The sequence below is a fragment of the Nannospalax galili genome, unplaced genomic scaffold (assembly GCF_000622305.1).
Source record: "Nannospalax galili isolate Female #2095 unplaced genomic scaffold, S.galili_v1.0 scaffold307, whole genome shotgun sequence".
NCBI classification, from domain to species: domain Eukaryota; kingdom Metazoa; phylum Chordata; class Mammalia; order Rodentia; family Spalacidae; genus Nannospalax; species Nannospalax galili.
The window spans coordinates 208,830-223,956 of NW_008359625.1; the positions used below are offsets into that span (position 1 = coordinate 208,830).

Genomic DNA, 15,127 nt, shown 5'->3' on the forward strand with positions numbered 1-15,127 from the left:
AAAAAGATTAATTAAAAATATTGAAAAATTATTTTCACATATTTGTAAAGATAATAGAATTCAGAAGTTTCTTAGAAAACAAAGCACAAACTGCCTCCAGTTTCCATCCCATTGCTGGGGACCAGCAGAACTAGAAAGTCTGGGGTACTGGAGCTGCTGGTGGAGAATGGAAAGCCCAGGCCAGAACAATCCGAAAGACAGGAGAAGGGTGCATAGGGTGGTTTCGGGGCAGCTCCATGTGATACATGACTGTGTAGAAAGGGGAACACAAGGTGGTCAGAAAGGCCTTAAACTCCTCCTTGACATACAAAACCGGTTTTTACAAAGATCCAAGCAGTTTGGTCCCAAACTGAGGTGAACCTGTCAATGTTTATTCACATGCTTTGTTCTCTCTTAATCAAAGTTGCCCAAATTAAATATTTCTGCTAGTATTACTACATATCCCTAAAAAGAAAAAGAAAAACTATAAGGGCTTTTAACTCAGGTCAGGGAAAGAGACTGAAAATCATCAATTAATCCTCTTAGCTCCAAATGAAATGAAATGAAGAAAACTTGGTTTCTACTAGGGAAACAAACCCAAATCCAAGCATCAGCAGCACTCTCCCTACCCTGCCTCCACCCCGCACATCGAAAACAGAGAATCAGCTGGAGCCCAATTTGTTTGTGTGTTTTGCTCAAAACCTGGGCCTGACCACAGGCTCTGTGGCCAGCGTCCTCCCTCCACTGGGACAGCACCAGGGGTAAGGATTCTGTGTGGCTGGTGTGGGTGGGGTGAGATTTTTCAGATCCTCTTGAGGCTCCTCTCTTTAGCTCCTCACCAGCATAGTGGCCCCCCCTACTCAACTGAAGGCTGTGTATTGTCCTTCTCTTCCCGATTCTCTGCACTCTCTCATGGTCTTCAATCTCTCCTTCTTCCCCACTGAACTTGTCATGGGCCCATTTGGGACTGGTACTGGGTTTCCTAAACTTGAACCAGCCCCGACCCTAAGGAAAGGCTCCTTGGCCGGGGCCTCGGCTCACACTTGTCACTGCCTTCCAGGTCACCGTGAAATAATACTTCTTGCTTTTGGGTGTGTACTCTGGATTCCTCTTCCCGGTTTCTCTTTTGAAAATCGTTGTTGCTGTTACCAGAGCAGTTTCCTCTGCCTCAACCCCTCCCTCTGGCTCGAAATTGAAGGGTTCCCCGAGCTGGGCCACCTTCTCTTTCATTTGGTCCCCAGTCTGGATTTGTCAAAACCCATGGTGCTCTCTTCTCTCTCGTCTGCTTCCTCAGGGTGCTCTCCTGCTTCGTAGGAGTGAGACACGGGGAAGGGAAGAGGAGGACGGGAAAGGGAAGAGGAGGACGGGGAAGGGAAGAGGAGGACTGAGACCGGTCTCTTGCTCTCTGGTGCCTGGTTCTTCGGTCCTTTATGAGCTTTCTCTGTTTTCTCAGTTGATCTTTCTCTTGAGGGACTAGAGTCTCAGGAATCCACTGATTCTCTGGATTTACCTTGTTTAAGATCGCTCTCCTTACGTTTTCTACGAGGCTTTCTATCAAGGCGAAGATCAACAGGGTCATCTTTGTATTGTCCCTCAGCCTTATAGGCAGGTTCCCAGGGACTTTTCAATTTCCTCATGAGCCAAGCCATGTTTTCTGAATGTACTCGGAGAAATGTCTATCCTCTTGTGTATCTCTGGGCTTATCTTATAGAATTCTAGGCGCTTCTTGTTCAGTTCCTCTCTTTAGGTATTTAGTAAAGCGCTCACGCAACGTCATTGCAGAGGTTCCAAAGTGATACTCTAACGTGATCAACTACGCGCTGGGCAAACAATTCTGAGGGGTTACGCTGAGACTGAGCTGACTGTACGTGTTGAAAAATGGAATGAAATTCCTGTTCCTTTTGTTGCTATGGACTAGATCCCAACAAAGCTTTCATTCCTGAGCCAATAAGCCACTGGATCGTGCAAGATCTTCATGGAGAGTCCATCCTGACATTGACCCCGGCCTCCCTGGTAATAGAAAAGGAAGTCTTCCCTGAGGAAAAGTCTGCTTTGGCTCCCGTCTTGTCACGGCTCTCGGAGGTTTTCCTCAGGGGAGGTGATGAACTTTTCCTTGAACTGTCTTGTATGCAGTTACTCAGAAATTCTTCTCTGGCACAAAGCCCCTGTGCCCACTTTCACTCCTCTTGGGCCCTCGGCTCCTCCATTTTGGATCTGTCTGTGAACGTCTCCTTCAGGTCCTGTTCCCCTCTGTGTTTCCTCTCTGTATACACGAGGCTCTCCCGCTTGCCTGACTTCTCTTCCTCTTGGTTTCCGCTTGCACCAGCTATGACTTTGGATATAAATTTGGGCTCATCATCAAATTCAGATTCCTTTCTCCCATTACTTTTGTCCCTGTCTTGATCATCCATCTCCTCCTTGTGGAAGTCAGCCATCAGCTTCTCAAAGTCCTCTCGAAGCTTATACCTTTTGGGTGACCTGCTACCTGGAAATGGTTTCTCAGTGTCAGTCTCGGGAGCAAATGGGTCGGATTTCATTTTTGCATCTGCATCAGAGAAGCTCCCTTTATCTTTCCCTTTTTCAGTATTTGTCTGTCCTGCTCCTTGTCTTTCCCATTCTCTGTCTTCTGCTCTTCCAGATACCTCTTTGTATAAGCTGCTCCTCCTGAAGCAGTGCTCTCCTTCTGAGATGAGCTAATACGTGGAGGCACTGGCAGTGGACCCTTACCCACAGGGCTCTTTTTGGATGGACTTAGAGACCCAGAGCCATGATCAAACTGACCTTGGTGTGTCCCAGACTGATATCCAGCACCACCTGGCAGAGATGAACCCATCTGGGATGTGTTAGAAAGTGGAGGACTAGGTTTTGGCGCAGGGCTAGGATGGGGAGACCGCTGCTTCACCACCACACACTGAAGGGAGCTTTTGAGAGCTGGGCTTCACTCCTGGGGACTCAGGTCAGAAACCGAAGCTGGTGATACAGTGATATAGGTGGTGGCATCTGGCCATGACTTCCAGCTGTCATATCCTTTGGTGTCTTAAGAGGTGTCTCCAGAAAACACCTGCTCCTTAGCCTCTTCTTCCTGGTTATCACCAGTCACCTGAGATTGGCCTGCTATCCTTGGAAGAGGACTTTTTCTCTTTTGCAGACTTCCACTTAGAAGATTCAACTGGGCTGTGGTTGGAGGATGGACGAGAGGATGAGAAGCTCTTGACCTATCAGAAAATGACTTATCACAGTTCCTAGAATGGCTCCTGGACCTTGGTGAAGGGGACCTTCTCTTTGGGGACCGGGACCAAGAACGGCCTTGACGAGGACTGTATGCTTGCGGGTAGTTCTGCCAACTAGAACGGTACTTTCCACAGCCACCTCGGTTATACTGGCCCCATGGATACAAGCCTTGATTTCACCGACTGAAATAATAGTCTCCTGTAGCCTCTGTTGTGACCTCGGAAATCTCGATTCTGATACACTCTGGGGTGATTCCTTTCTCTGTTATGAGCTAGAGAGTACGATCTGGAACGAGATCTAGAGCTCAGCCTTGCTTCCTTGAACAAAAGACTGTTCGGCTTTGGGATCGAGACTTCGAAAGTGAACGAGACCGAGATCTGGATGCAGATCTTGAGCAAGAAGAACGAGATCCAGGCTTGGATTTGTTTGTTTTTGACATTTCTGAAGAGAGGGTCACTTTTCAATTATACCTTAGTAGAATAATGATTCAACTTGCACTGGATCTAGACACTGCCTCCGAAGAACAGTGACAGCACCAAAGTCACCAGTTAATTCTGGGCTGGCGGAAGCCACCAGAGCTGCAGTCTTACAACTGCACAGCTGGTCCGAACCTCGCCCCTGCCCAACAGCGCGCCCCACATGCTCTTTTCATCTCTCTCTCCTCCTTTCCCCCTCTAATTTTCGGATTGGACCGTTGTCTTCTTTTTGACTTTGTGCTGTGTGCTCTGCAGTATTTTGCCTCCAGGGCTCCTTCTTCATTTCTCATTCCCCTTCCCTACTGCTTAACTGTTTGTTCGTCCTATGCCTATTTCCATCCATCCATAGCACCTGCTGGGAGCCCTTTCCTATCAGACAAATGATGAAAGGACAAACGGGCTTTCTCTTTTGACTATAGGAAAATGGGACTTTCAAAAGGATGGCTGATATCTGAGAACCCAACTGCTCTGGCTTTAGAACTGTTGTGTTGACTTCTAGTAACTGCCTCGGATCACAGTGATCCAAAAGCTACTAAGATTCTAGCCAGCCAAGGGAGAGGCAATCAGAATGACCCTAGAAGAGAAGGTACAGTGCTAACTTCAGAAGAGGACAGTTGCCTCAAAATACAAATTCTGTGTGTGACCTGAAAGAAAGGAACAGATGACTAAATCAAAAAGGGTTTCCATGGACTCTGTCAATATTACCATCTGTCAAATATTATCATCTACAATGCAAACAAAATTATTTTTTCAATCCAAACAAGAGCAGTAGTTGACCTCTGAAATTATCACCCCTATTTCCAAACATCCTGGAGTAAGCATGGTTCTACCAGGTAAGAGTTGACTGACCTTGGATGAATTACTTGACCTTTCTCTTACCATATATATGTATATGTATATACAAACTCTTATATCTTCTTGTGTAGACTTTCTATTTCCATGACAATATACTTGCATTATAGACAACTTAGAAGAGAAAGATTTATGTTGGTTCACAGTTTCAGAGGTTTTGGTCCATGTTCATTTGCCTCTGCTGCCTTTGGGCCCATAGCAAGGTAATACACCATGACAGTGGGAAGCAGAAAGAGAGAATTGGGAAGAGATCAGGTTCCAATACCAGAGCATAGGTCCCAGTGACCTAACTTCCTTCCAGAAGATCCCCAACTCCTAAAGCTCATACCACCTCCCAGTTGCTATATAGTTAACAACAAAGCCTTTAACACAAGAGGCTTTGGGTGACATTTAAGAGCCAAACCATAACACTTGTATAATTCTAACAGATATTAAGTGAGATTACATATGCAAAGCACATTTAGAGTGCTCAGAGGTTTCCTTGAAGTTTATGTATATAGGCCTGAGCATTTAATATTTTAGGAAAATTTATAAGCAGTTAAGGGTCAGTGTGGCTTAGGGTCCTACCCTGGTCCTCTTGTCCTGACATTGAATTGGAAGTAAGATGGAGTGCTCTCAGAATCATGCTGTACATGACTACTATTGGAACCTTTAAATCCAGCCATACATGAGACCCTCCCCACCCCCAATATTCCCATTTGCTTGACTAATGATGTAAGTTGTCAAGGCAGAAAGATTTGAAAACTGCAGATTCAACCCAGTATTAAACCTCATGCCTGATATGTGTGAAACCTCTTGAAGGGGGAAATGTCGCTTCCTAGGTGACATGTCTGGAGCCATTTTTGATAGTCGCAGCTCTGAGGGTGGAGCAGAGTCATGTTATTGGCATGTAATGGATGGAGGCCAGAGATGCTGCTGAATATTCTACAATGTGGGGGATAGTCCTGTCCAAAGCAACAATCATGCTGAGGTAGGAACAGCCCAGTTTAGAGTAGCAAAGTTATTTGGGAAGCAGAAGGATCCTTTTAGTGTGGGTGTTTTTAAGTCTGAGAAAAGCCTTGGAAGAATCTCTCCAAACAGTCTGAAATGGAGCTGCTGTTATGAATTCAGAGACTCATGTTTGCCTTTTGAACAAAAGTAAAAGATCTGTGGCCTCTTGATGCCAAAAATCTGCACAGGGCTTGCTATGCAGCAGCAGGGCATGTGTCCATAAAAGGGATGGATTTCACTGCCAGAGGGATTCCCTTCAAGGGTTTCCCTTATGAGCCTGAAAAATCACAGGGAAAGGGCAAGGCCAGCCAGTGTTCAAGTTCCAGGCACTCAGCGTAACATGTTTAGATTTTCCCGGAGGTGAGAATGAAGAGGCTACAGAAAAGGGCAGCTCTGTAGCCCTGAAAAGGCCTTGTTTAGGAACCATTTTCGTGTTTCTTGGATGTGAAGATCAACCAGCATTTCTGGAAAAGGCTGTTAAGAAGGGAACCCAGGATGCAGGGGAAGTTAGGAATGTAGTTGCCTATGGTCCGGGCTCAGGAAGACAAAGGTCTGGCCCCCAGCTATTGGAGCTGCGTAGTGACTTCGTGATGTTGGACAAAGAAAGAAAAATAACTGAGATTAATGCATACCTACTACAGGACTGGCTTAATGTTAGTGTTGCGCATGCAATATAATTTTGCTTTATTTTTACCATAACCTGTTGAAGTGCCTTGATTAAATCATACTGTCAGCAGCTGGATAAAGCAGCTTTATTTGACTCCAGGGATCATGCTTTTCCTTTGTATCACACTGTCTTCCCAAAGCCTCAGCCTCTCTATACTTCAGCGACCTTGCTTGTTAAATGAACACAGCCAGACTTCAAAGGAGGATTAGGAAGAAAAATTGAGTAATGTGATGCTTCACCTTGTAGTTGGTCCTGGCCTCCTGGGGGCGCTCAACACGCTGTCCTTTTTCCCTCCTCTGCCTGTTTGGATGGCTCTAAAGGCATTTATCAGCCACTGCACAGCCAAGGAAGGAATAGGTGTACCAGAGCAAGGTCTTTGTCTACCTCCTTCTCTGCAAAACTCATTCAACTTCTTGCAGCTGGGGGTTAAGGGATGGGCACAACTGAATGCCTCTGCCTAGTCCTCCTTTTTCTCTTCATTTTCTGACAACGAGGAGGCTAGGTGGCCCAGACCTTGCTTTGGAGAATCTGATGAACTGTCATCTCTTTCTCACTCCTTAGACATCCTTCTCCTGGCTGCTGCCTGGCTTGGGTGCCAGGTGGATGGCTCAGTCCAGCTTTGCTTGAAGCCCCAAATCTAGTCTGTCTTTGGTTAGGTGAAGCCTTTCCTTAATCCAGTATTTTGGTCCTCATTACAGCACTTGTCAGACATCTAGCTCCTCAGATCTCTCTTCCAAGGAACAAAAGGAGGACTCTGTGGGTCCAACCTAGTTCCTGGGATAGCACACTGTAGGTAGGATCAAAATCTTGCTGAGAACAAGGTGGTTTTGTGTCTCATTCATCATTTCTATCCACCTCTCAGGGAAGTTTTCAAATGCAGGTGAGGCATGGCAGGTTGCAGTCACTCCTGTTCCTGACCAGGTATGGTATTAATACACCCCTGGATTCTGCAGTACTCCCATTCCTAACAGTCAGTGCTTCATGAATGTTACTCTTCAGTGCTTTGGTCCCATCCAACAAAATTCTAAAACAAACCTGAAAGTGTTTGTTTATTTCCAAGTGCAAGGGACTAAATGATAGTCCAGATGTATGAAATTCACATCACTGGTACTTGTGTTATCCCCTGTCTCACCCCGCCCAAATAATGGATGTGGTTTCCTTAAGGATCTTGAGATGAGATCATCCTGGGTTATCTAGTGTGGTATCTGGAACACCATCCCAAGTGTCTTTGCAAGAGGAAGGCAGAAAGATCAGACACAAACAAGTCAAAACACTACAAAGACAGGAAGAAATTGAACAGGAAGCCTCCTTCTCAAAGACTAGCTCTCATAATATAGAAGGTGCTATGCAAGCTTCCAAGAGAGAAAATGAATCAGTGATCCTTCCCAGCTGTAAAGTCTGCAAACCACAACAACAGGCCTAGCAAATTGTGTCTATTGGAACAGTAGTGGCACTTTTATCTTGAGGGTAATCAACAGCTGTCTAACTGGACTTAAGTCCCACTCAATGGGAGAGAATTCATGAGTGGCACTGTAAACATAGCCAAGTACACATGGCTGGAGAGGTTATAGATTCTAGAGAACAACCTACAACTAACTGTCACTTCCCTAGACCAATGTAATTTCTTACTATATTTTAAATATGTATCCATATATTCACAAACAAGTGTATCTCTTACTATTCATCAAAGAAGCTTTTTTTGCAATAGATCCAGACTATTACAAAATTCCACAACTGGTCAAACACAGAGAATAAGTGGCTATGAAGTGCCCATCCCTAAGAGATGCAGCTACAATGTAACATCTGCATCTAAGGCTCAGGGAACATCACAGAAGAGGGGGTGGAAAGAATGTAAGAGTCAGAGGGACAAGACACCTGCTGCTAGTTAATACATTCTAGACATGATAGGGAAGCCACACCAATGACATATCCACAGAATGGTACTCTAACAAGATCTGCATAATGACAAAACTAGTTGATATGCCAAGGTGGGTGGGAGAAAGTTCACAGGGTCCCACCTCAAGATGAAGAGCTACAGGCAATCAATGGATGCTGAGGGAGGGAGAATCAGTTTTCTCTAAGTACTAGCTCCCTGAGAGGTTAACTAATCCCAAATGAGCAGCCCTAAAACAGGTACACACTAGCACCACTAAATGGACTCAGTACTACATATGTGTGTGTGTGTGTGTGTGTGTGTGTGTGTGTAGCAATAATAATCAAAGAAGAGGACAAAAAAATTGAGGAGTGAGGGGGAAATGGAAGAAGTTGGAGAAGGATTGGAAGGGACGGAAATAATGCAAATACAATACTCATGTAGTAAGTTCTCAAAAATAAAATAAAATAATATTTATTTTAAAAGACAGAGGCAAGCCGGGCGTGATGGTGCACACCTTTAATCCCAGTACTTGGGAGGCAGAGGCAGGTAGATCTCTGTGAGTTCGATGCCAGCCTGGTCTACAGAGCGAGTTCCAGGAAGCTGGAGCTACAAGGAGACCCTGTCTCAAAAAGACAAAAAAAAAAAAAAAAAAAAAAAGACAAAGGCAGAAATTGAAGTGATGTGTCCAAGTAATGCCAGGTGTCACAGTAGTTGGAAGAGGTAGGGACTGGGCTCTTTCCAGGAACCTCTGCAGATTCCCCTCAGACACTTTGTTTCATTCTTTTGTCCTCCAAACTTGTGGCAGCATCAAGCTCTATCTACGCTAAGCCCCTGAATCTGAGGGTAATGTGTTCTTCTAGAAGTCTGAACAAATGGATACAGAGGAACTAAGCTGTGTCCTATGACAAAATTTGAGAACATTTATAGAAATTCAATTTTATCCAGCACCTCACAAAATAAAATTTCCAGTGTTTAACATTCAACCCCAAGGTTCCCAGACACGGGAAAAAAAAAAAAGCCAACATATAATGAGAAACTGACCGAGAAGATGTAAATGATGAGATTAGTCTTCACTCTTTCATTCTATGACCAGGGTCTGGGTTCTGGCATTGATACCATTAATAGATTTCAATTACAAAAGAGAACACATTTGTAATAGTGTTCTATTACATGGGAAAAACATCTCACCAGTTATATTAGCTAAGGTTCTATAGTAGCAAACAACTGAAACAGATGTGGTTGATTTAAGTAGAAAAAAAACATTTAATAAAAGGATACTGTGTATTTCACAGACTCCAGAACCAGGCTTAGAAACTGAACAGGAACAAATGAGGCTTGGCAGCAGCCAAGACCACAGCCAAGTCTTGCTCCAGAGCCTATCACGTGAGGGAAAGGCTGGATGCCATGGTCACCATGTGGAGTCACCTGCCACATCTGTGGCTGTTGCTCCTCCATCGCTGCTGCCACTAAAAGCCTGCCGTGCTGGCCTGGCTGCTTCCAGCCACCAGAAGGACCATTCTCTCCTCTGTTCCTTTAACTAGGAGTGCTCAGTCACTCTCAGAACTCCAACTGCAAGGGGACATGAGTATGAGAAAAGTGAGTCTTCAGTTTCTACAGTAGAAATCAAATTTTGTTCCTCCTCAAAATTTTTAGGCATAAAAACCTCAAAACTAGAAGAGGATGTGGAATTCTAATAGCTGAGTAATAATAAAAATCATGCTAATAATAGTCTTCATTGTCAAAGGACCATCCCACGAGTTCAGAGCCTGCTGTTAGGGAGACACATGTGTCAGACCAGTGTGGGATCATAGCGCATGTGACCTATCTTTTACTCCTTAGCTTGCCGCTTACCCAAACCCCTCTTCTTTACATTTCCTGTCAATGAATACATTTTTAAAAATGTATTTTATTTTATGTGTATGAGTGTTTTGTCTGTATGGAAGTGCACTTGTGTAGTGTAGTGCCCACAGAGGAAATGGATCCCCTGAAACTGTAGTTACAGATAGTTGTTAGCCACCATGTGGGTGCTGAGTGCTAAACCCGGGTCCTCTGCAAGAGCAGCCAATGCTCTTAACTGCTAAGCCATCCCTGCAGCCCTAGTGAATAAAATTTTTTAAAAATTGAGTTTTAAATTTCTAATTGGATTTTATTAGCAACTCATGAACTGGGCGGCATCTAGTCTGTAAGACAATAGCTTGACTGGACATGGCAGAGCAGTCTGCTTTTGTAGGGGAGCTTGGATAGCAACAGGGAAATAGCACAGGACAAAGAGCAGATTGGCTAGCAGTCTGTCACTTTCCTTGTGTGGGTTTATGCAGAGCTGACTTGATTATTCTGCTGGTTCATGTTGACTGGGCCTCAGGATTCAAGCCCATCCTGATCCATTGTCTCCCTTTCTGTCTCACAACATGTACACTGTCTGACTAACTATAAATGAAATATCCAGAAACATCAGGAAGAGACTTCTCTCCTAAAAAGAAAAAGCAAAACAAAACAAACAAGCAGAAAACCAACCAACCAACTAACCAAACAAACAAACAAAAGAACCCAGCCATGATGGTGGCACCAAGCACTAGGGAGACAGGGCAGGAGGACTGTGAGTTCATGGCCAGCCTGAGTACTCAGCTAGACACTACCACAAAACAAAAACAACAGCAGTGGTAGAAGAGGAGGAGGAGGAGGAGGGGGGGAGGAGGAGGAAGAGGAGGAGGGGAGGAGGGGGAGGAGGGAGGGGAGGAGGAGGAGGAAGGGGAGGAGGAAAAAGAGGAGGAAGGAGAAGAGGAGGAGGAGGGAGAGGAAGAAGAGGAGGAGAGAGAGGAAGAGGAGGATGGGGGAGGAGGGGGGAGGAGGAAATGTTTTATCTTCCTGGTTAGATCAGGTAATGGAAGATAAAAACATGTTCTTCCAAACCCATCCTTCAGTGACTCCAAGTTCTCAATTCTTTTATCATCCATCACAAGAGTCAGGTATAGTCATTTCCCCCTTATTCATGGAGGATACATTCCAAAGGATCCCAGTGTATGCCTAAAAGCCATAAATAATATCAAACTGTATGCATTTATCATATTTTTGCTGTATATAGCTATGATATGTTTAATTCATAAATTAAGCATAGTAAGGGGTTAACAACAACAATAATTAATAGCAATACAGAACTGTAATAAAAGTTATGTGACTCTGGTCTCTCCTTTTTCCCTCAAAATAACCTATTGTATTTTCACATCTTCACTTAAAGTAAGCCGTTTAGGGTTTCTCCTTGGCAGCATCACTGTTTTGCCCTTTGGCGGTTGTTAAACAAAATAAGGATTACTTAACAGAAGGACTACGATACGAAGACAGTAAGCTGACCATTAAGTGATTAGTGGGTGAGTGGTGTATACAGTGTGGATACAGTGGAAGAGACATTTAATCCACATCCTAGGATGGAGTGGAACAGCATGAGATTCCATCACACCACTCAGAGCAGCAAGCGATTTAAAATGCTTATTTATAGAAATTTCATGAGATATATTCAGAGGTTAGTTGGTCAGATAATTGAGACCTCAGAAAGCAAAGCAATGAGGGAGGAGCTACTGGGCTATAGGCAAAAGAAGGCTTTCCACACAGGAGCAGGAGCACTACTCTCCGAATTCAATTCCTGAGAACCCAGACTTAAGGCGCTTAGACTGAGAGCAGATTACATCTTCAAAATGCCTTCTCTCCGCCCTCTGTCTTTTGAAGAAACACAGAAATGAGCATGTGGATTAGTCAATACCTTTTTGGCCTTATTCATCTTTCAGATTTAAAAAAAGAAGTTTAAAAATTGGCTGGTACCATAATTAAGACCATTCTAAGTTACAAAATAGCAGTATAAAAGGTAATTTTAGAATTAAAATGGACTTTTGGTTTTCATGGTTCCTAAGAGTCTATTTATCAGACAGGCTAGCATTTCCATGAGTTTCAGATTTAGATTGTATGGTATCCGTCTTACCCGCCCCGCCTGCTCCTTCCATCCCACCTCTCCTACCTCCGTCACCTCTAACATCTGCTCTAGCTCCCTCTTCTCACCCTCATTCTGTTCTGTCCATCCTAGGTGTGTGTTTGCAGTGCTGCCTCTGCGGACTCTCCTCCACCCTTCTATGGTGTCTGCCTTCTCCCCAGGTAACCTGTCATTGCAGTCTGTGTTAGTAACTTTTCTTGTGGCTGTGACAAAATGCCTGACCAGACTTGTTCTCTTCCCACATCCAACAGTGGAAAATAACAAAATAGTCTAACAATTTTCCCTAGTCAATAACTCAATCTATATGCTTCAACGTGACAAGGATGACTGAAGCAGGGTGGGCCCAGCATGCACATGGCCCTGACTGCCCTCTCTGACACTGTCATGGCAGAAGTAACTTCTTCCCTGGTGGGTGATCTTCATACCTGGGAACTCATACTTCCTGTCTCTTCAAAGTCCCAGGTAATTACAGGGACTCCAAATAAATAACACTGTTTGCCTTTCCACCCGAGTCCTGAACCAAAGGAGAAAGACTGGAAGAAATAGATAAGAGCAAAATGTTTTATTATTGCTAAAACTGGTTCTGAAGAAAGAAGTTTGGTTGTATTGTAATATTAGGCTTCTGAAGCTAAAGAATTTGCAAGACTCCCCTGCAGGCCATGTCAGGATGGGCAACACAGACCTCCCCTCTTCCGCCTGGAAAGACGTCTGAAACATGAAGGAGCAGAGGTGTGTCCTGCTGCTGGCTGGTACCAAAGAGCAAAGGAGGTGGAGCTCAGCACTGTGGAGAATCACCACTTCTCAGAGAGTAATATCCAGGCAACTCAGCTCAAGTGTCTGTGGGGCAGAATGTTTTCTCTTAGAAACCAAAGAAGAGTTTTTGTGATCCCCAGATATTCTCTGGAAAAATTGTTTACTTACTGAAGTCGGGAACTCTATTTTGCATACATTTTTAAATTTTAATTTTGGAGTGTGTATGGGTGTGTGTGTGTGTGTGTGTGTGTGTGTGTGTGTGTGTGTGAACGCATATGCTCATGTGAGTTCACAGAGGTCAGAGGAGGATGCTGGGTGCCCTGCTCAGTTATTCGCCACTGTATTCCGGGAACTCTATTTTGCATACATTTTTAAATTTTAATTTTGGAGTGTGTATGGGTGTGTGTGTGTGTGTGTGTGTGTGTGTGTGTGTGTGTGTGTGTGCACATACATCCAGGCACACTTGTGCCACAGGACATAGAAGTCGGTGCGCAACACTCAGGAAGGAGTCAGTTCTCATGGGATCCAGAGAGCAGGGAGCCAGGACTACATGCAAATGTTTCTACATGCTTCGCCATGTTGCTAGCCCACTGTGTATCTTTTTATCTTCCTAGGTGAAGCACATATTGGATACTTAATGATGTCAATTAAATGATATAAAAATTATATAACTACATTTAACCTATTATTTTCTTATCTAAAAGTTAACATATGAAAGACATAAATTTGATCTTATTATAATAAGATAATAAATAATTAAATATAAATAATCATATATAACTATACAAAGTGTGTTATACAGAGTTATATAGAGTTAGTAACACAGGATGTTGAACTTGAAAAGGCTGCTAATATGCAGTATTGTCATGACCAGGGCCTTGAGGAGAAGCTGGTTATCACATGCAGAAGCTTACCTCTTGTACATCTATCCTGGAACACAAGAAGATGCACAGAGCAAAGACAAGTGCCAAAGGGGATCATTAATTTCTTGGAGTGCAAAGACAATAATTACATTAAATAGTGTTTCCTATAGAGTTGCTTTTGAAAATCTTATGAAATGCACCAGATTTTTATTTATTTCATTTTTCTCTCCAAAACTCACAAGGAAACGTATTCATTTATTCATTTTGTTTTTCATAGTGCGCCAAGTAGTACCACCCAAGACACTTCATTTAATGCCAACCATCTGGCCATGTGACCCGCTGTTTTCAATTTTCATGAAGCTATTTGGTGTCAAGTAGATGCAGCACAAGTGTACCTCTTTGAAGTGTCTCGACATTGACACATCACCTCGTATGGCCCATGATTCAAAATATAGACATGTTAGTGTATTTGGCGGGATCTTGACGGAAAAATGCACTGCACATCAACAAACACCATTCAGTGTATTTGAGTAACTGCGTTTAGATGGGTGAAATACTGAAGTAAACCTTGAAATTTAAACTTGGGTGGTAATGACCACATGTGCGTATGATCTGATGAGTGTGTGTGTATCATGCAGCACACTTATTTGGATAACAGGCAAACACTCCTAAAGGAATGGCTTCTTTTTCTCCTCTCCAGCCACCATCCTCTGCACACGTGTGTGCATATGTGTGTGTATCTCTAGGTGGAACTTGTTCTTAGCAGAAGTAGATTTACATATTTATTCTAAGTACTGTGTGGTTCCAAAGATTGCTCCTGGGACTTAGTTTACACATGGTATTATTTCTACAAGGGACAATGCTGAATCTGGAATTTATGATATAACTTTGTGGCCACCTGGGATTAAACACAGCTAGAAAGTAAAGATATGTAAGAAGTCCTTCAGATGAAACTCCTGAATAATACAGGTATGTCACTGAATGGTCCCAAGTTTGTCACCTTGTTTTATAGGATGGTACCTACAATAAACAGCCTCCAGGTTGGATGCACTTACTACATGCAAACCTAGATGATTTCTTGGCCCCTGAGAAAAGCTATGTATTTCTGTGGTTCCTGTGAGGCTGGCTGGGGTACTTGCTACAAGGGGTCTGATAGAGTCCTTGAACAGTATCCCATGAAAAATATCTTGTGAACCCTGATGCACACAGTGTTTTTGTGATGACATCACTTGGGGAATAATCAACCAGGACAAAAATCTAAGACTCTGACCAAAAATTTATAAGGGCTGTTAATAAATAATGGGAAATAGTGACAAAGTAAGGTATTGCTGTAAAGGAAACATCCTTTTCCAGGGTCTTAGGGCTCTGAAGCTTCCCGAACACACACAGTACCTTCCATGGTAAGTGGGATTGTAAGCCTTCTCCCCATATCTAATGGCAGAAAAGCACAGAAACCAAAGG

At 43.6% G+C, this 15,127-nt stretch overlaps 1 pseudogene; it reads right to left on the minus strand.

The window, feature by feature from the left end:
• Positions 1-835: 835 nt before the first annotated feature.
• On the minus strand, positions 836-3,686 carry LOC103726125 (annotated as a pseudogene).
• Positions 3,687-15,127: the final 11,441 nt, after the last annotated feature.